The sequence below is a fragment of the Pelophylax lessonae genome (genome assembly GCF_965119305.1).
Source record: "Pelophylax lessonae genome assembly, chromosome: 2".
Classification (NCBI taxonomy): domain Eukaryota; kingdom Metazoa; phylum Chordata; class Amphibia; order Anura; family Ranidae; genus Pelophylax; species Pelophylax lessonae.
In genome coordinates this window covers 608392443-608414175 of record NC_138769.1, presented here as the reverse complement: position 1 = coordinate 608414175, position 21733 = coordinate 608392443, and the positions used below count along the sequence as shown (strand labels likewise).

General features: G+C 46.3%; 1 protein-coding gene across 1 annotated transcript in view; it reads right to left on the bottom strand.

The window, feature by feature from the left end:
- Window positions 1-21733, bottom strand: part of LOC309545287 (uncharacterized protein) — a gene marked incomplete at its 3' end in the record, with an annotated part of 724166 nt that overhangs the window by 210272 nt on the left and 492161 nt on the right. The gene's annotated exons all lie outside the window — the stretch shown is intronic.

Sequence of the window (21733 nt, the reverse complement as noted above, 5' to 3'; positions counted from 1 at the left end):
ACACTGTTCACTGCTCTACTGAGACAATCCACTGCCCTGCTAACACCATCCACTGCCCTACTGGCACCATCCACTGCTCTACTGAGACAATCCACTGCTCTACTGACACCGTCCACTGCTCTATGGACACCGTCCACTGCTCTACTGACACCGTCCATTGCTCTACTGAGACAATCCACTGTTCTACTGACACTGTCCACGGCTCTACGAACACTGTCCACTTCTCTACTGAGACAATCCACTGCTCTACTGACACCATTCACTGCCCTACTGGCACCATCCACTGCTCTACTGACACCGTCCACTGCTTTACTGAGACAATCTACTGCTCTACTGACACCATCCACTGCCCTACTGACACCATCCACTGCCCTAATGACACAATCCACTGTTCTTATGACACTGTCCACTGCTCTACTGAGACAATCTACTGCTCTACTGACACCATCCACTGCCCTAATGACACAATCCACTGCTCTACTGACACCATCCACTGCTCTACTGACTGACACCATCCACTGATCTGACTGACACCGTCCAATGCTCTACTAGCACCATCCACTGCCCTACTTACACCGTCCACTGCTCTACTGATACCATCCACTGCCCTACTGACACCGTCCACTGCTTTACTGATACCATCCACTGCCCTACTGACACCGTCCACTGTTCTACTGACACCGTCCACTGCTCTACTGATACCATCCACTGCCCTACTGACACCGTCCACTGCTCTACTGATACCATCCACTGCCCTACTGACACCATCCACTGTTCTATTGACACCATCCACTGCTCTACTGACACCATCCACTGCCCTACTTACACCGTCCACTGCTCTACTGATACCATCCACTGCCCTACTGACACCGTCCACTTCTTTACTGATACCATCCACTGCCCTACTGACACCGTCCACTGTTCTACTGACACCGTCCACTGCTCTACTGATACCATCCACTGCCCTACTGACACCGTCCACTGCTCTACTGATACCATCCACTGCCCTACTGACACCGTCCACTGTTCTACTGACACCATCCACTGCTCTACTGACACCACCCACTGCACTACTTACACCGTCCACTGCTCTACTGATACCATCCACTGCCCTACTGACACCGTACACCGTCGACTGCTCTACTGACACCATCCACTGCTCTACTGACACCATCCACTGCTCTACTGACACCATCCACTGCCCTACTTACACCGTCCACTGCTCTACTGATACCATCCACTGCCCTACTGACACCGTCGACTGCTCTACTGATACCATCCACTGCCCTACTGACACCGTCCACTGCTCTACTGACACGGTCCACTGCCCTACTGACACTGTCCACTGCTCTACTGACACCATCTACTGCCCTACTGACACCGTCCACTGCTCTACTGACACCGTCCACTGCTCTACTGACACCGTCCACTGCCCTACTGACACCGTCCACTGCTTTACTGATACCATCCACTGCCCTACTGACACCGTCCACTGTTCTACTGACACCGTCCACTGCTCTACTGATACCATCCACTGCCCTACTGACACCGTCCACTGCTCTACTGATACCATCCACTGCCCTACTGACACCGTCCACTGTTCTACTGACACCATCCACTGCTCTACTGACACCATCCACTGCCCTACTTACACCATCCACTGCTCTACTGATACCATCCACTGCCCTACTGACACCGTCGACTGCTCTACTGATACCATCCACTGCCCTACTGACACCGTCCACTGCTCTACTGACACGGTCCACTGCCCTACTGACACTGTCCACTGCTCTACTGACACCATCCACTGCCCTACTGACACCGTCCACTGCTCTACTGACACTGTCCACTGCTCTACTGACACCGTCCACTGCTCTACTGACACTGTCCACTGCTCTACTGACACCATCCACTGCTCTACAAATATAAGAACAATAAAATGTGTGGTGCTATCCCTAATTCAATAAAACAAAGTGTGAAAATACATAACACAAAAAGACATATTGGGTACTAAATCAAAACCCCAGTGCTGCAAGAGGTTCAGATGAATATGCAAATAACAAGTAAACATATGTACAGCCGATGTGAGGAGAGGACAGCATCTGACAACCTGTGACAGTGTGTGGAGAACAGCTTACTATCAAGCTCTATCGGACCTATCTAGGTCTTGTTGTGAGGTGAGCTGATAGCACACATGGATGACTTCCCAGATGATTATGGGAGTTTGATCACACATCGCTTAAAGTGTTACTAAACCCTGATCCTGCATTCTCTATATCTGGTCTCACACAGTACACAGAACATGGGAATGCAATCATTTTAGTAAATATAAACTGCTAAATACCTTTTCTCATCAGCAGTATATAGCAGTCTTGTGACTTCTATCAGTGTCTGCTAAAGCTTGTAGGAGGAGTTTTAATTATCCCCTGACTGTCCTATGAGGCTGACCCTCTGTCTGGACTGTGCTGATTGGCCCTGTGCTGATCAAAAGAACCCTCCAAAGGAAAAAAAACTCTCTAGCAATACACACCAAACTGAGCATGTGGCTCTGTAAATATCAGGATTTATATTGGAGTCAGTGGAAGAAAGAGATGATCGGAGAAGACAGGATCAAACAGCCTTTTTACACAATGCAGAGGATTAACCCCTTAGGTTCAACAGTGAGTATAACAAGCATGTTTTACTGCATATACAGACTGATTTTACTGTTGTGGGTTTAGTAACACTTTAAAGCGGAGTTCTGGCCTCGGAAACATTTTTTAAAAAAAAATACCCCCAGGACAGTCAGGGCTAGTGCATTCCACAATGGATAGCCTCTGAACTGTCCCAGGTCACACTTACCTTTTAGAAGAAATATTAACCTTGAAAATTTCTTGTCCAGCGCTGCCATCTCAGGTGTGGGCAGCTGAAGCCAGGGCATCCTCTTCGGTATCCTCTTCCGTGTCTTCTTCGTCCCAGAATGCCCTGCACCGGCCCTGTTCGTCACTTCCGGGGCAGGCGCATCATCCCTGGCATGTCCAGAAGCTGTTTAGCAGGGAATGATGCTCCTGCACCGGAACTGATGAGCGGGGCCGGTGCAGGCACATTGACTCCTGGGAGCGATGACGTTCAGCTCCCAGGAGTCATCGCAAGCAGGAAGTGACGCGCAGGCCGCGGCCACAGAGGGAGGAAGTGGAAGGAAGGTAAGTATACTTTCTTCAAAAACAAGGTAAGTAAACAAAAAAAAAATCGTGACTATCCATTTATTTTTCAGGTTAATGTCAGCAAGCGGATGGCCCAAAGTCATTTTGAGGCCGGAACTCCGCTTTAACCCCTTTATGACCGCCCGACGCAGATTTACTGCGGCAGGTAGCCGCTCCTGGGCGAACCAACGTAGCTCTACGTCGCTCGCTCTCAGGAGGCTAGGGGGCGAGCATGCGCCAGCGGCGGCACGCTTCCGGCCCCCGCTTATCAGCGGGAAAGCTTGTGCGTGTGTCAGGTGGCTCCGATTGCCGCCTGACACCTTCAATCTCTCCCTGCTGGCAGAGAAGGATGGTCGGATGATGTAAACAGAGCCGTTCGTCCTTCTGCCTGCAATGATCACAGAGCCCATGTGATCCTGCTATGTAGGATCGCATGACTCTATGGTCATTTCACAAGTCCAACCCCCCACAGTTAGAATCACTCCCCTAGGCTTACATTTAACCCCTTGATCGCCTATACTGTTAACCCCTTCCCTGCCAGTGTCATTATTACAGTAACAGTGCATATTTATAGCACTGATTACTGTAGTAATGTCACTGGTACCCCCAAAAGTGTCAAAAATGTCATTTAGGGGTCCGATCTGTCTGCCGCAATGTCGCAGTCCCGCAAAAAATTGAAGATCGCCGCCATTACTAGTAAAAAAAAAAATAAATAAATAAAAATGACATAAATCTTTCCCGTAGTTAGTAGATGCAATTACTTTTGCGCAAACCAACATACGCTTATTGCGATTTTTGTGAAAAATATTGTTTTTTTGTTTTTTCAAAATTGTCGCTCTTTTTTTTTTATAGCGCAAAAAATAAAAATCGCACAGGTGATCAAATACCACCAAATGAAAGCTCCATTTGTGGGAAAAAAAGCACTTCAATTTTATTCTGGTACAGCGTCGCACGACTGCGCAATTGTCCATTAAAGTCACACAGTGCCGAATCGCAAAATAGGGCCTGGTCATTAAGCAGGAAAATCTTCCGGTCCAGAAGTGCTTAAGGCATTCTTCCTTTATGCATGTCTATCACTACTGGGATTTGTTTGATTTATTTATTTATTTGGACACATTTCTGTGGGATGTGAAACACAAAAAAGGACACTTTATTGACGAACTTTATTATGATATGAAATATATTTGGTTTACCTATTTATTCACCAAATTTGCACATACCCAGCAGGGTCATCTTATTTGGATATTGCTAACTCTTTAATGAACTTTATCTGCATATGGAATTATCTTGCTTTGTTTGCACAATTTTGAATATTTGTAGGACTGGTGTTTTTGGTTGCAATATCCAGTAGCCTACTATTGATTTATATTATTATTGTTATCTGTATTGCCGGGAGCCGACAAAACATTACAGCCATAAGCAAGTTTAAATGATGTTTTGTCCAATTGAAATGTCAGTATTAATGCAGAAGGCTCCATACCTTGTACCGATGCGCCACTTTACAGGCACATTAACCACTTTACCACCGGAGGATTTTGCTGTCTTACGTCTGGGCCACTTTTTGCGATTCGGCACTGTGCGATTTAACTGACAATTGCTCGGTCATGCAACACCATACCCAAACGAAATTTATGTATTTTTTTTCCCCACAAACAGAGCTTTCTTTTGGGGGTATTTGATCATCTCTGCGATTTTTATTTTTTGCGATATTAATAAAAAAAATGCGACAATTTTGAAAAAATAACAATATTTTTCTACTTTGACAGTTAAAAAATATCCAATATATTAAATTTTTGTCATATATGTAGGCCAAAATGTATTTAGCTACATGTCTTTGACAAAAAAAATTCTCAATGAGCGTATTTTTAACCGCTTTAAGACCGGAAGATTTTACCCCATTCCTGACCAGGCCATATTTTGCGATTTGGCACTGCGTTACTTTAACGGACAATTGCGCGGTCGCGCAACGCTGTACCCAAATTAAATTGACTTCCCTTTTTTCTCATAAATAGAGCTTTCTTTTGGTGGTATTTGATCACCTGTACGATTTTTACTTTTTGCGCTATAAACAAAAAAAGAGCGACAATTTTGAAAAAAATAACAATATTTTTCACATTTTTTTATATGAAATTCCCCCCCAAAAAATGTAAAAATCAAAATTTTTTAACATTTTAGGCCAATTTGTTTTCTGCTACATATTTTTGGTAAAAAAAATCGCAATAAGCGTATTTTGATTGGTTTGCGCAAAAGTTATCGCAGCTACTAACTACGGGAAATTTATTTTTTGTGACTAGGTGAAAGAGCCTTTTGTGTGGAGGGGGGGATTATTTGTGACTAGGTGAAAGAGCCTTTTGTGTGTGGGGGGGAGGGGGAGGGAGGATTTGTGAACAAGTGAGAGAGCTGGGTTCGAGGGGATGATGTCTGAACAGGTGAGAGCTGGGGGGTATTTGTGAACAGGTGAGAGCTGGGGCGGGGGAGGATTTGTGAACAGGTGAAAGTTGGGGGGAGGGGAGATTTGTGAACAGGTGAGAGCTGAGGGGAAGGGATGATTTGTGAACAGGGGAGAGCTGGGGGGAGAGGAGGATTTGTGAACAGGTGAGAGAGCTGGGGGGGGTGGAGGATGATTTGTGAACAGGTGAGAGAGCTGTTGGGAGGGGATGATTTGTGAACAGGTGAGAGCTGGGGGGGGCAGGAGGATTTGTGAACAGGTGAGAGCTGGGGGAGGGGATGATTTGTGAACAGGTGAGAGAGCTGTTGGGACTCGGGAGGGGATGATTTGTGAACAGGTGAGAGCGGGGGGGGGAGGGGATGATTTGTGAACAGGTGAGAGAGCTGGGGGGAGGGGATGATTTGTGAACAGGTGAGAGCTGGAGGAGAGAGGAGGATTTGTGAACAGGTGAGAGAGCTGGGGGGGTGGAGGATGATTTGTGAACAGGTGAGAGAGTTGGGTGGAGGATGATTTGTGAACAGGTGAGAGCTGGGGGGGGACAGGAGGATTTGTGAACAGGTGAGAGCTGGGGGGAGGGGATGATTTGTGAACAGGTGAGAGTGCTGGGGGGAGGGAATGATTTGTGAACAGGTGAGAGAGCTGGGGGGAGGGGATTATTTGTGAACAGGTGAGAGCTGGGGGGAGAGGGGGATTTGTGAACAGGTGAGAGAGTTGGGGGAGGATGATTTGTGAACAGGTGAGAGAGCTGGGGGGAGAGGAGGATTTGTGAACAGGTGAGAGAGCTGGGGGGGGTGGAGGATGATTTGTGAACAGGTGAGAGAGCTGTTGGGAGGGGATGATTTGTGAACAGGTGAGAGCTGGGGGGGGCAGGAGGATTTGTGAACAGGTGAGAGCTGGGGGAGGGGATGATTTGTGAACAGGTGAGAGAGCTGTTGGGACTCGGGAGGGGATGATTTGTGAACAGGTGAGAGCGCGGGGGGGAGGGGATGATTTGTGAACAGGTGAGAGAGCTGGGGGGAGGGGATGATTTGTGAACAGGTGAGAGCTGGAGGAGAGAGGAGGATTTGTGAACAGGTGAGAGAGCTGGGGGGGTGGAGGATGATTTGTGAACAGGTGAGAGAGTTGGGTGGAGGATGATTTGTGAACAGGTGAGAGCTGGGGGGGGACAGGAGGATTTGTGAACAGGTGAGAGCTGGGGGGAGGGGATGATTTGTGAACAGGTGAGAGTGCTGGGGGGAGGGAATGATTTGTGAACAGGTGAGAGAGCTGGGGGGAGGGGATTATTTGTGAACAGGTGAGAGCTGGGGGGAGAGGGGGATTTGTGAACAGGTGAGAGAGTTGGGAGGATGATTTGTGAACAGGTGAGAGAGCTGGGGGGAGGGGAGAATTTGTGAACAGGTGAGAGAGCTGGGGGGGTGGAGGATGATTTGTGAACAGGTGAGAGAGTTGGAGGGAGGATGATTCGTGAACAGGTGAGAGAGCTGCGGGGGAGGGGAGGATTTGTGAACACGTGAGAGAGCTGGGGTCATGATTATAGAATGTATAGCACAGCATACAGGGGTAGTGGTTAGGAGTGTGTATCATACGCTTTATGTATGTACATTTTACCTTACATGCGCCTGATCATAGCCTTGATGCTGTGCTGTGTGGTACATACTGTACCTTTTAATGTTCTGTACTGTACCTGTTTATGGCTACTGCACCCTGTATGATATGCACTCCTCAGCACTGCACAATACATACTCCTGAGTCCTGTACTCTGTGTGCTTCTCTTTTCTGAACCTCGCTCCTTCTGGGATACGCAGTTCTTAGCCTCGATTACACCCACTTTTGGCAACCGTATAATTTTTATCTCTGAGGAAGGCGTGGCTGGGGGTGGGGCTGTGGGTGAAGTTGGGGTGGAGTGGTGGGCGGGGAAGGTGAGTTCCAGCACCTATTCTCTGAGAAAAAAAGCCCTGTATATATATATATATATATATATATATATATATATATATATATATATATTTGTTAAAATAAACAGGCACATTGCAGAGTAAAATTAGCACTTTATATTAAAAGTTACACAAGAGCAGTTAAAATTATCACTAGAAAAAAGTGTATTTAAATGGAAACGTTTTACCTTTCATGCCTTTAAAGTTTATAGAAATTTAAATTACACTTTAAAGACAATACTATATTGGCTCGTTCGTTTCAAAAAAATTGGGGATAGTTTAAATGATCTTTTTCTATGGGGATATCAGACTAAAGATTACCAAGCCATACTGAATACTTGCACAACTTTTTCACAAGGATTATCACGTTGTTACTAAAGTAGTTTGAGAGACATTCCTCCAGGGTATCTTGGGATGGGTTTGGAGCAGTTCTTAATCTGAAGCAAAAGAGGTTCACCTTTCAAAAGACTGTAGGCTATTTAGACAAACTTTCATGTTTCTGTCATTAGCCACAGTTCCCGATAATAGTTAGAATATTGACCAAACATCTTAAAGGACAATTTTGGGTATTAACTAAAAAATAAAATTAAGCATTCTCTCTATCCCATTAAATTAATCTTAAAAAACACTCCCCCCCATAGCTGCTTAATTGCTTTCTGTGGTGGACTTGCGTACATTGGGGTTAATTTATCAAAGGCACATAGGCTGTTCACATTGAAAGTGAATTTACCCCATAGCTTAGTGAATGTGGTAAAGTTTCACTTGCAAAGTGCAACCTCCCTTGCAAAGTGAACAGCCAATTTGCTTTTTGCAAAGTAACCCCATTTCTACAACTCAGATGGAAAAGATTAAGTGCCTGGCTAACCATGCTGTTTAATAATACCCCATAGACTTGAACTGGATACACCCATACCGCAGAAAGAAATTCCCCTTTAAGTCTTTGCACTAGATATGGGATGTAGACAACACAGTAAGTAAGGACCTGTGGGGAAAAGGGGGGGGGGGGGGATATGTCAAATACCTTGCTTTCACTTACATTACAAAGTCCAATACTGTTTCTGGGTATATGCCTCCACCCACTAACTCAATCACTACTCAAGAGATCGCCAATCACTTAAAACATAAAATCACTTGAAAGCATAAGATTGATACAATTTGTGAGGAGATCTCAACTGTACAGATATCTTCCCCACTTAACACTCCAGGTACAATCATTACTTCCTTCATTCAAACCCACCACTATAGACGAGGCTGCTAAAATTTTCACTAACATCCACCTAACCACCTGTCCCTTGAAAATGCTATGTTTACCCTCTGGCCCTATTCTACAATCTTTAACTCACATCTTCAATTTCTCCCTCTTTTCTGGCATCTTCCACAAACTCTCTAAAACATGCACTAGTCACCCCCTTACTTAAAAAGCCCTCACTTGACTCCACCAGTCTTAACAACCTATGTCCCATCTCTTTGCTCCACTTTTTATCCAAACTCCTTGAACTCTGGTCTACAACCGACTGAGTGTCCACCTCACCAAGAATAACCTTCTTTATCCCCTTCAGTCTGTATTCTGCCCTTAACACTCCACAGGAACTGCTCTCCTAAAACTCACAAACGGTCCGCTAACAGCTAAATTTATTGAAAAACTGTTCAGTACACCTACTCCTGGACCTCTCTGCTGCCTTTGACACAGTGAACTCTACGCCTTTGGTCTCCATGAGTGTACTATTCTCTGGTTTACATCCTACTTATCCAACTGCACCTTTAGCATTACTTATAATTCTACTTCCTCCTCTCTCTTTCTCTCTTAGGGTCCCCCCCCCCCAAGGTTCTGTCCTTGGACCTCTCTTATTCTCCATCTATACCTATTCCTTGGGTCAGCTGATAGCCTCCCATGGCTTAGGATACCATTTCTATGCTGATGAGACCCAAATCTATCTATCTACCCCTCAGAACACTCCTTCAGTGTCCTGACATATCACTCATTTACGGACATTATAGCCTGGATGCCACACCACTTCAAACTCAATCTATCCAAAACTGAGCTCATAATTTTTCCTTCTCCACATGCCTCTTTCCCTACGCTCCTCCCAAGACCGCCTGCTCTCTAATTCCCTTGTCACCTCCTCCCATGCTCGCCCAAGGACTTTTCCTGAGCCTCTCCTATCCTCTGGAACTCCCTACCTCAATCTGTGTGACTATCTCTTTCTCTGTTTGCTTTTAGACAATCTCTGAAAACTCTTCTCTTCAGATAAGCCTATTTTGCTCCCACCTAACAACTATACATTCCCTTCATCAGATCGTCCCCCACATTTATTAACTTTTGTATCACTTGACCCTCCCTTCTAGACTGTAAACCCTAATGCACAGGGCCCCCTGATTCCTCCTGTATTAAATTGTATTGTTACTGTACTGTCTGCCCTTATGTTGTAAAGCACTGCACAAACTGTTGGCGCTATATAAATATTGTATATTAATAATAATATTATTATTTGTTTTTTGTTTTTTTGTTTTTTATGTTGGTGGTATATTGATTTTTATTTTTGTTTGATAGGGTGTTTATTTTAAACAGTTTATTTTGATTTTGCTGTAAGGTTTCCCTGAAAATTAAATAAACCCTTATTTAAGGGCTAGTATTTTAAGCTTTTCATTTTTTGTGGGCTTTTTGTTTTTATGATTTTTTGTTCACTTGTTACTGACCACTTATTCTTTAGATTTCAATATGTTTAATACATTTTTTGTAAGAAAAAGTCACAAAGATACTTACAGTCAATAGCCATGGAAACAAGAAAACATGGAACAGTGCAAAGCAGTTGACATGGCCTGCAAGGTAACAAAAAACTGTGGCATACACATCTGAAAATACAGTGCTGGCTCTCCTTGTGAACTAAATCAGTGCCAGTCGGCCAGAGTCCCACCACACCCCCTCCGGCACCCCCAGGGGAACCTGCTGCACCCAGAGGGGGAGAGTGGCTGCCCAGCCCCCAGCATATAGTACCATGACTAGTTTTGGAGGCCTGCAGCTCCGGTAATGTTGCAAAGGAGCCACTGGTATGTCAGGTATAGATAATGACCGCAACAGGCGGCGGCAGAGGACCAACAATGGTCCAATGACGACCACGTCTTCATAAATGACTTTGTGGTAAAGAGAATGAAAAGGTAGAATGGAGAAAGAAACAAGAAAAGAGAAAAATAAGAAAAGGAAAAAGGAGATAGGAGTAGAAAAAGGAAAGAAGAAAAAAGAGCAGCAGAGAATCAGTGTCCAGATCCACAAGGTAGAGGGTCGGGTAGCGCAAGCAAGCCACTTGATCCCGTTATATGGGGGTTCCCCCCCTGATCATGGGGAGCCTTCTAGGTATCTCACCTAGGGGTCCCATGTTTCCTCAAAGAGGTGCATTTTGTCTTGAAAGACGGCTACCATCCTCTCATTGATCAGCTTAGCCTTAAGCAGCTCAATCGGCACCACCGGAAATTGCCAAGAACGGGCTATTGCTATTTTGGTTGCTGTGAAAATAAATGTTATGACTGAGGCGTTTGGTATGTTTCGAAGTCCCCTCTATAGATTTGCCCAAAAGTGCCTGTTGAGGAGATATCACCAGATTAATGTGCATAAGGGAATAGATAAAATTGTATGTAGGGATCTAGAACCTTCGGACATTAGGACATGTTCACCAGGTGTGTAAAACTGTGCCCATTTGGCTGCATCCCCTAAAGCAGCTTGGAGAGGCCTCTCGAACCACCGCAGCCAGTCTGACCGGGGCAATGTACCATCGCAAGAACACTTTGTAATTAGCTTCTATCAAAGATGTATTAATCAAGGATTTTGAGTTGAGCTGTGCCAACGCATTCCACTCAGTCCTATCCATCTCCTCACCCAGGTGTCATGTAAGGTAGTTTAATTTTGTCTTTGTTTAATAGATTATATATCATAGATATAAAGCCTGTCTGTTCATCGATCATATTGCATAAGTGTTCCATGGGGGTTGAAGAAGTTACATCACAAATACGTTTTCATAGAATTTACATAGTGAGAAATCTGAGAGTATAAATAGTATTCCCCTGCTGGAAGAGAGTGTTTTTCTTGTAATGTAGCTCTAGGGAACAAACCCTTCCTATCACAAAGGTCCGCTAACCAGAGAAATCTCTTGTTTGTCCACCACTCAAATGCAGGAGGACAGAGGCCCGGAGGGAACAACGGATTGTTCAGTAAGGGTGCCAATGGGGTATGAGGGGACTTGAAGTTATGTCTTTTTGACAATCTATCCAATATTCCCAATGACAGGGACAAAGTGGGGCAAAGAACCCCAGGTCTATCCTTGGCCCGCAGCCACAGCAAGTGACTAATCGGGGCGGTGGGTAGTTGTGTCGATTCTAGCTGCATCCATATTGGATGAGGTCTCTTGGAATGGAATCTAATCAAATGGGTGAGTTGAGCAACATAGTAATATTTTACCAGATCAGGGACCCCCAGACCTCCCTGCAATTTAGGCATGATGAGAGTACGCTTGTTCACTCTACGCCTCTTGTCCCCACATATAAATTGCACAATCTTCATTGAAACGCTCTAAGATCTGTCATATTGATCATTATCACCAGGGTTCGAAATAGATAGAGCAACCTAGCCCTCCTCTTGTGTTAGGGTCAGAACCGACCCGTTTTCAGGTTTTGAATGTCTATAAGTATCACATAAATTTGTTTATTGCATCAAGATTTTTTTACTTTGTCAGGAACCTCTATTTAAACAATGTAATAAAAAAAATAATCCTTTTCACTAAATTATAAAATACTGTGGTGAAAATTAAGACGTTTATGGTGTTAGGGTCATTCTGACCCAGTTATAATTTAGGATTATAGGACACTAATAAGTGCCAAAACTGAAATCATAAACACTCTCTCTGCTTAGTAACACTGACAGTACCTGAGTATCTGTGAGTACCTGAGTATCTGTGAGTACCTGAGTATCTGTGAGTACCTGTGAGTATCTGTGAGTACCTGAGTATCTGTGAGTACCTGAGTATCTGTGAGTACCTGAGTATCTGTGAGTACCTGTGAGTACCTGAGTATCTGTGAGTACCTGAGTATCTGTGAGTACCTGAGTATCTGTGAGTACCTGAGAGTACCTGTGAGTACCTGTGAGTACCTGAGAGTACCTGTGAGTACCTGTGAGTACCTGAGTACCTGAGTACCTGTGAGTACCTGAGTACCTGTGAGTACCTGAGAGTACCTGAGTATCTGTGAGTACCTGAGTATCTGTGAGTACCTGTTGCTACCTGAGTGTCTGGGAGTACCTATCACTACCTGAGTGTTTTGCGTCTGACCGGGCTGTGCGACTGAGCATTGTGCGTCTGACCGGGCGGTGCGACTGAGCGTTGTGCGTCTGACCGGGCTGTGCGACTGAGCGTTGTGCGTCTGACCGGGCGGTGCGACTGAGTGTTGTGCGTCTGACCGGGCTGTGCGACTGAGCGTTGTGCGTCTGACCGGGCTGTGCGACTGAGCGTTGTGCGTCTGACTGGGCTGTGCGACTCAGTGTTGTGCGTCTGACCGGGTGGTGCGACTCAGTGTTTTGCGTCTGACCGGGCTGTGCGACTGAGCGTTGTGCGTCTGACCGGGCTGTGCGACTGAGTGTTGTGCGTCTGACCGGGCTGTGCGACTGAGCGTTGTGCGTCTGACCGGGCGGTGCGACTGAGCGTTGTGCGTCTGACCGGGCGGTGCGACTGAGCGTTGTGCATCTGACCGGGCGGTGCGACTGAGCGTTGTGCGTCTGACCGGGCTGTGCGACTCAGTGTTGTGCGTCTGACCGGGCTGTGCGACTCAGTGTTTTGCGTCTGACCGGGCTGTGCGACTGAGCGTTGTGCGTCTGACCGGGCGGTGCGACTGAGTGTTGTGCGTCTGACCGGGCTGTGCGACTCAGTGTTGTGCGTCTGACCGGGCTGTGCGACTCAGTGTTCTGCATCTGACCGGGCTGTGCGACTCAGTGTTGTGCGTCTGACCGGGCTGTGCGACTCAGTGTTGTGCGTCTGACCGGGCTGTGCGACTCAGTGTTGTGCGTCTGACCGGGCTGTGCGACTCAGTGTTGTGAGTCTGACCGGGCTGTGCGACTCAGTGTTGTGCGTCTGACCGGGCTGTGCGACTCAGTGTTGTGCGTCTGACCGGGCTGTGCGACTGTGTTGTGAGTCTGACCGGGCTGTGCGACTGAGTGTTGTGCGTCTGACTGGGCTGTGCGACTGAGTGTTGTGCGTCTGACCGGGCTGTGCGACTGAGCGTTGTGCGTCTGACCGGGCGGTGCGACTGAGCGTTGTGCGTCTGACCGGGCGGTGCGACTGAGCGTTGTGCATCTGACCGGGCGGTGCGACTGAGCGTTGTGCGTCTGACCGGGCTGTGCGACTCAGTGTTGTGCGTCTGACCGGGCTGTGCGACTCAGTGTTTTGCGTCTGACCGGGCTGTGCGACTGAGCGTTGTGCGTCTGACCGGGCGGTGCGACTGAGTGTTGTGCGTCTGACCGGGCTGTGCGACTAAGTGTTGTGCGTCTGACCGGGCTGTGCGACTCAGTGTTCTGCATCTGACCGGGCTGTGCGACTCAGTGTTGTGCGTCTGACCGGGCTGTGCGACTCAGTGTTGTGCGTCTGACCGGGCTGTGCGACTCAGTGTTGTGCGTCTGACCGGGCTGTGCGACTCAGTGTTGTGCGTCTGACCGGGCTGTGCGACTCAGTGTTGTGAGTCTGACCGGGCTGTGCGACTCAGTGTTGTGCGTCTGACCGGGCTGTGCGACTCAGTGTTGTGCGTCTGACCGGGCTGTGCGACTGTGTTGTGAGTCTGACCGGGCTGTGCGACTGAGTGTTGTGCGTCTGACTGGGCTGTGCGACTCGGTGTTGTGCGTCTGACCGGGCTGTGCGACTCGGTGTTGTGCGTCTGACCGGGCTGTGCGACTCGGTGTTGTGCTTCTGACCGGGCTGTGCGACTGAGTGTTGTGCGTCTGACCGGGCTGTGCGACTGAGTGTTGTGCGTCTGACCGGGCTGTGCGACTCGGTGTTGTGCGTCTGACCGGGCTGTGCGACTCGGTGTTGTGCGTCTGACCGGGCTGTGCGACTCGGTGTTGTGCGTCTGACCGGGCTGTGCGACTCTGTGTTGTGCGTCTGACCGGGCTGTGCGACTCAGTGTGGTGCGTCTGACCGGGCTGTGCGACTCAGTGTTGTGCGTCTGACCGGGCTGTGCGACTGAATGTTGTGCGTCTGACCGCGCTGTGCGACTTAGTGTTGTGCGTCTGACCGGGCTGTGCGACTTAGTGTTGTGCGTCTGACCGGGCTGTGCGACTTAGTGTTGTGCATCTGACCGGGCTGTGCGACTCAGTATTGTGCGTCTGACCGGGCTGTGCGACTCGGTGTTGTGCGTCTGACCGGGCTGTGCGACTCGGTGTTGTGCGTCTGACCGGGCTGTGCGACTCTGTGTTGTGCGTCTGACCGGGCTGTGCGACTCAGTGTGGTGCGTCTGACCGGGCTGTGCGACTCAGTGTTGTGCGTCTGACCGGGCTGTGCGACTGAATGTTGTGCGTCTGACCGCGCTGTGCGACTTAGTGTTGTGCGTCTGACCGGGCTGTGCGACTTAGTGTTGTGCGTCTGACCGGGCTGTGCGACTCAGTGTTGTGCGTCTGACCGGGCTGTGCGACTCAGCGTTGTGCGTCTGACCGGGCTGTGAGATTGTGAGTGTTGGGTGACTGACCGGTGTCAAGTGAGTGGAGCGGAATACCAGAGGGTGAGAAGGTAGCGTTAGGAAGCCAGGAAATAGCCACATAGGATAGACTTAAATCTCTGAATCCCCATTAGATTAGATAGTAGGTACAATGCCCGGCGGGTGTGGAGATGCGACTCGGTGTACATCTTGTGATATGTATGTGTTCCTCGGTCATGCGATCGAGGGCGAATACAAATGCACAAAATGTGAGCACGTTGCTTCCCTGGAAGCTCAGGTCCTGAATCTAGGGAAGCAGCTGGCAACACTGAGACGAATGTCCATACCGGAGGAGAGCCAGGATTGTACCAATCAGGTGCAGACAGGGGCCTGCACAGAGGTGGGCGGAGTATCGGAGGTGCAGGCATCAGAGCAGAGCAGAGGGGTGACAGTTAGGAGGGGTAGAAGGGGACAAGTCAAGGAGGCTGATCCTGGGCTGGAGCACCCCAATAGATACGCCCCGTTGTGTGATGTTGGGGAAACCAGTCAGGGACCAGCATTGCTGGAGCAGAGCGACGCCCCTAGCTGCCAGGGGACGAACTCCTCCAGTGAGGCCGGGAGAAAGGGAAAGGAAAGACAGGTGCTGGTGGTAGGGGACTCAATTATTAGAAGGACAGACAGTGTAATCTGTGACAAAGACTGTGTGCGCCGAACAGTCTGTTGTTTGCCGGGCGCTCGGGTTCGGCACATCGCGGATCGGGTGAACAGATTATTGGGTGGGGCTGGGGAAGACCCAGCTGTCATGGTACACGTCGGTACCAATGACATAGGCAGAGGAAGACGGAGAGTCCTAAACGATTTCAGGGACTTAGGCGCTAAGTTGAGGACTAGGACCTCCAAGGTAGTATTTTCCGAAATACTACCGGTACCTCGAGCCACACCAGAGAGGCAGCGGGAGATTAGGGAAGTTAACGAGTGGCTGAGGAGCTGGTGTAGTAAGGAGGGTTTCGGGTTCCTGGAGAACTGGGCCGACTTCTCAGTCGGTCACCGGCTCTTTGGTAGGGACGGATTGCACCTAAATGGGGTGGGTGCAGCCGTACTGGGTGAGAGGATGGCCAAAAAGTTAGAGGGGCTTTTAAACTAGGGAATGGGGGGGAGGGTACAGATGTAGAATTAGCCAGTGGAAAGCAAGTTTCAGAGGGCAGAAATGGGGACATTAGCGGTAGGGTGTTCGGAGCCCCTATACCCAGGGTGGGTACGGGGAAAAATCAAGAAAGCAGCCTAAAAACATCAAAATTACGAGGCTTATATACCAATGCCAGAAGCCTGGCCAACAAGATGGGAGAGCTGGAGCTGCTGATGTTTGAGGAGGACTTAGATTTTGTGGGGATAACTGAGACTTGGTTTGACAGCTCTCATGACTGGATGGCGACCATTCAGGGGTATTCCCTTTATCGCAGAGATAGAGAGGGTAAAAAAGGGGGAGGGGTATGTTTGTATATTAAGAACAGTATACAGGTAAATATGAGGGATGATATTAATAATGGAGCTATGGACGAGGCAGAATCCCTATGGGTAGAGCTTCAAAGGAAAGGCACGGTGGGGAAGGTAATATTGGGCGTATGCTATAGGCCCCCAAACCAGAGGGAGGAGGGTGAGGTGGACCTCATGTTACAGATAGGATTGGCAGCAAGGATGGGAAATGTCATTATAATGGGGGACTTTAATTATCCAGATATAGACTGGGCAGAAGGAACCGCGCACTCAGCCAAGGTCAATTGGTTTCAGTATTAATTACAGTAATAGGAAACACAAGGGTAATATAAGGACACTGAATTTCAAAAGAGCCAATTTCCCTAAACTGCGCTCGCTGCTAGAAAATATCAAATGGGATAGAACCCTGGGAACAAAGAACACGGAGGAAAAATGGGAGTGCTTCAAGAGCATACTTAACAAGGGGGTGGGCCAGTGCATTCCACAGGGAAATAAATTTAAAAGAGCAAAACTAAACCCTGGGTGGCTAAACTCCAACATAAAAATGTATATTAGAGCTAAAGAAAAGGCCTTCAAAAAATACAAGACTGAGGGGTCATTGGCAGCATTTAAGCATTACAAAGAGTGTAATAAGAAATGTAAAGACGAAATCAGGGCGGCTAAAATAGAACACGAGAGACATATAGCGGAGGAGAGTAAAAAGAACCCCAAGAAATTCTTTAAGTATATAAACAGTAAGAAAGCGAGGCCAGAACACATTGGCCCCATAAAAGATGATAAAGGAAAAATGGCCACTGAGGACAGAGAAAAGGCGGAAGTGTTAAATAATTTCTTTTCTTCAGTCTTCACAAAGGAATCGGGGGGCTACACGAACCCCGCTTGTAAGGCCAAACTAAATAATACACCTCAGGAAGTGCCGCCATGGCTAACAGAGGATAGACTTAGAGCTAAACTAGAGAAACTTAACATAAATAAATCCCCGGGACCGGATGGCTTGCACCCAAGGGTTCTAAATGAGCTCAGTCAGGTGATTGCCAGACCATTATTCTTGATCTTTAAGGATAGTTTACAGACAGGTATGGTGCCAGCTGATTGGAAAAAAGCCAACGTGGTACCAATATTTAAAAAGGGGCCGAGATATATCCCGGGTAACTATAGGCCGGTCAGCCTAACATCAGTAGTCTGCAAAATTTTGGAGGGGATGATAAGGGACCACATACAAGACTTTAGTAATGAAAACGGTATTATAAGTAGTAATCAGCATGGATTCATGAAAAATCGTTCATGCCAAACCAATCTATTAACCTTCTACGATGAAGTGAGCTGCCACTTAGATAAAGGTAAGCCTGTGGATGTGGTGTATCTGGACTTTGCAAAGGCCTTTGACACTGTTCCCCACAAACGCTTACTGTACAAACTAAGGAAGGTAGGTATGGACCATAAGGTGAGTACCTGGATAGAGAACTGGCTCCAGGGGAGAGTACAGAGGGTGGTGATTAATGGGGAGTACTCGGATTGGGCGGGTGTGGAAAGTGGGGTCCCCCAGGGTTCTGTCCTGGGACCAATCCTGTTTAATTTATTCATAAATGATCTAGAGGAGGGATATCTAGTACAATCTCAGTATTTGCAGATGATACTAAATTAGGCATGCCAATATCTTCTATGCAGGATGTGGAAATCTTGCAAGCAGACCTGAACAAAATAACGGGGTGGGCAACTACATGGCAGATGAGATTTAATGTAGAAAAATGTAAAGTAATGCACTTGGGGGCCAGAAACCAGAAAGCAAGCTACTCACTAGGGGGGGAACCTCTGGGTGAGTCTAGGATGGAAAGGGACCTGGGGGTACTGGTAGACAACAGGCTTGGAAGTGGCATGCAATGCCAAGCCGCTGCAAGCAAAGCCAACAGAATACTGGGTTGTATAAAAAAGGGGATTCACTCCAGAAATAAAGAGATTATTCTTCCACTCTACAAGACTCTGGTCCGGCCACATCTGGAGTATGCTGTCCAGTTCTGGGCACCGGTCCTCAGGAAGGATGTGCTGGAACTGGAGAAAGTCCAGAGAAGGACAACAAAAATAATTAGGGGACTGGAGGACATCGGCTATGAGGAAAGACTACAAGCACTGAACCTATTCTCTCTGGAGAAGAGACGCTTGAGGGGGGATATGATATCAATGTACAAATACTGTACTGGCGACCCTAGCATAAGGAACAAACTATTTAGAGTAAGGGAATACAATAAGACACGTGGCCACTCACTAAAACTAGAGGAAAGGCGGTTTAACCTTAAAGTGCGTAAGGGGTTCTTCACTGTAAGAGCGGTAAGGATGTGGAATTCTCTTCCGCAAGCAGTCGTATCAGCGGGGAGCATTGATAGTTTCAAAAAACTATTGGATGGACACCTTAAAGACCACAACATACAGGGGTATACAATGTACGGTTAAAAGCAAACACACACACATAGGTTGAACTGGATGGACTTGTGTCTTTTTTCAGCCTCACTAACGATGTAACTATGTAACTATGTGACAGCCAATCACCTCTCAACCCTGTGAGCTGTAGTTAGGGAGGGGCCTATCTCTTTTCCTGCTTGTCTGCTTCTCTAAATAAAGTAAAGAAACATAGGACCAATACATTTCAGAGTTGCTGGCTTTATTTTACCATTTTTTTAATTTGAAAATGAGAGGTATGCTATCAAAAGAAAGATCTAAGGGGTCACACCAAAAATATTAAAACCAATCTTTTCAAGGATAAAGAAGCCTAACAAGGTAACCAAGAGTTAAGAAACAAATTGGATGATAGATAATTGTTCAGAGGGTATTTTATGGCTGATTTAAGACACGGGTCAAAACCGACCTGTTAACATCATGGATAGTAACAGAAAGCTAACATAAGAGGAGGGCTAGGCAAAACATTAATTTTTACAGAATGCAACCTGCCGAACCATGATGGGGGGCTAACCGCCCATCTAGTGAGATCTGCCTGCAGAGTTTTGTACAAGGGTGCATAGTTAGATGTGTAGAGTGTACATTTTGGAAAGAATCCAGGCCTTTTTTAAAGCAATCTACTGAGCTGGCCAGAACCACATTTGGAGGGAGTCTATTCCCCATTTTCACAGCTCTTACTGTGAAGAAACCTTTCCGTATTTGGAGATTAAATATCTTTTCATCTAGACATAAAGAGTGCCCCCTTGTCCTCTGTGATAACCTTAAAGTGAATACTCAACATCAAGTTCACTATATGGACTCCTTATGTACTAGTACATGTTGATCATATCCCCCCTTAATCTCCTCTTCTCAAGAGAGAAAAAATTCAGCTCCTCTAATCTATCCTCATAGCTGAGCTCCTCCTTGCCTATTATTAGTTTGTTTTCCCTTTTGTGCGCTTTCTCCAGTTCCCCGACATCCTTTTTGAGAACTGGTGCCCAAAACTAAATTGCATATTTCAGATGAAGTCTTACTAATGATTTGTACAGGGATAAAATTATAACTTTCTCTCTGGAGTCCATACCTCTTTTAATATTAGAAAGGACTTTGCTTGCTTTGAAAACCGCAGCTTGGCATTGCATGCTATTATTAAGCTTATGATCTACCAAAACCCCCAAATCCTTCTCCACTATTGATTCCCCCAGTTATACTCCCCCTAGTATGTATAATGCATGCATATTCTTAGCCCCAAGTGCATAACTTTACATTTATCAGCATTAAACCTCATTTGCCACATAGTCGCCCAAGTAAACAGTGCATTGAGGCAGGCTTGTACTGTAAATTGGAGACATCCAGGATATTATTCCATTGCAAAGCTTGGTGTCATCTGCAAAGACTGAAATGGTACTTTTAAACCCAGACCCTTAATCATTTATAAAGGTATTAAAAAGTAAGGGTCCCAGCACTGAACATTGGGGTACACCACTGATAACCTTAGACCATTCATTGAAATAATCATTAACCACTACTCTATGAATTCAGTCTTTTAGCCTGTTTTCTATCCATTTACAAACTGATCTTTCCAAGCCTGTAGACTTTACCTTACACATTAGCCGTGTTTGGGGAACTGTGTCAAACGCTTTTTCAAAATCCAAATATACCACATCCACAGCCACTTTTTTTACTTACCTCTTCATAAAAATAAATCTGATTTTTTGACAACTTCTCTCTTTCATAAAACCATGCTGTCTGTTGCTTAAAATATTTTTTTCCAGCAAAAACTCATCTATGTGGTCTTTTATTAAACTCTCCAGTATCTTCCCGACTATAGAAGTTAAAATAATACTTACTTGGTCTTACTTGGTAAAGAAGCTCAATTCTTTTAGGATCCGTGGGTGAATGCCATCTACTTTAGGTGCTTTATCCACCTTTATTCTGTCTAAATAATTCTGGACCATGTCACATTTAAGCCATTGTGAATCATTTGGGGCTGTGTCAATATAATCCTCATTATGGGCATGAGCTCCCCCATGCTGATTTGTATACACAGAGCTGAAAAAGTATTTAATAAGTTTTCCTTCTCTTTGTCCGCAGTCACCCACACCAGATTAATTTGTAAAGGGACTATATACTTAGACCTAACCTTTTTACTTTTTACTTTTTATTAAGAGAATTTTTGGGGGTTTGTCCTACTATCTTTTGCAATCTGTCGTTGGTTTTGAATTTTTACGTCCTTGATTTCCTTGTTACATATTTTGTTATATTCTTTATAACATTTAAGGTTGTGTTTAGCGGCTGAGGATTTTAAAAGATTCTGGATAGGAAGAACCTGTAAGCAAATAACATAAGGTGACACTAAATCCACCTTCTTCCAAACCAGAACCTTTCTTCAAAATGGAAGCATGTGAGTGTATGTGAGTTTCAACAAATACTGAATGTTTTAAAGGTTTCTTCGCAAAATGGATGACCTGGCTCCTCACATGCAGATTGATCTCTATGAGATTGAAGTATATAACGTGGGCTGCAGTTTAAGGTATACTTCTAACTCATGGATATTTGAACATGTCTATTTAGTAGCAATT